At 39.1% G+C, this 785-nt stretch overlaps 1 non-coding gene across 1 annotated transcript; it reads right to left on the bottom strand.

Moving 5' to 3' along the window:
• Positions 1–424: 424 nt before the first annotated feature.
• Positions 425–531, bottom strand: LOC125832878 (small nucleolar RNA R71). Its single transcript, XR_007443273.1, has one exon. It is a non-coding gene; the product is annotated as a small nucleolar RNA R71 (small nucleolar RNA).
• Positions 532–785: the final 254 nt, after the last annotated feature.

Here is a 785-nt window from a genome sequence, read left to right as displayed (position 1 = left end):
GCAAATCTGCACAGACAAGTTTTACGAAAATGGTCATAACTCCCTCATCCTAACACAGAATGAGGTGAAACCAAGTGCGTTGGAAAGCTAACTCAAAGAGCTTTAATTTAATAGCTTGTGTCCCTTATAGTTACTTGTGTGCTAAGAGATATGCCCCTTTAAAGTTGACCCTCCAAATCGCATTTTTTTGCGATTTTTGAATTTTGATACGGTTGTTCTAAAATTCGGGTTAGATCCATTTTCCACTCAATCTGACCCCATGAATAAGAATATGAAGTTGAATTTCCTAAATCATGCACATATTTTGAGATATATAGAAATTACAATTATAGGTGTTTCCGAAGCACATTTTCGGGCATTTTTGGGGTTGTTTCAGATTACTATGACATTCAATGCAAGGTTGTTTCCCCCATCGAGGATGATGAAACTCAGAGATAACATTCTAGGTTTCAAGCGATTGGAGGGTGAACCCATCCATGAAACGTGGCTGAGGTTTAAGAAACTCGTACTTCAATGCCCGACTCACGGACTACCAAATAATTTGCTGCTCCGATACTTCTACCGGAGTCTTGATTCGGTAAATAAAGGAGTGGCTGATCAATTATTCCGAGGGGGAATACTGTTCCAATCGTTTGAGGTGGTAAATCAAGCTTGGTACACTCAAGAAGATCAAGTTTTGCCTTTTTGCTACAGAATGACTCAAGAGCAACTTGGTAAGGAAATAGAAAGGGATGAGAACATAAAAAAGATGCTATCCCAAATGGAGCTCCTCCAAACACAAATGT

This window comes from Solanum verrucosum, unplaced genomic scaffold (genome assembly GCF_900185275.1).
Source record: "Solanum verrucosum unplaced genomic scaffold, falcon-dt-bn FXZP01000174.1, whole genome shotgun sequence".
Lineage (NCBI taxonomy): Eukaryota > Viridiplantae > Streptophyta > Magnoliopsida > Solanales > Solanaceae > Solanum > Solanum verrucosum.
This window is presented reverse-complemented; position numbering and strand designations above follow the sequence as displayed.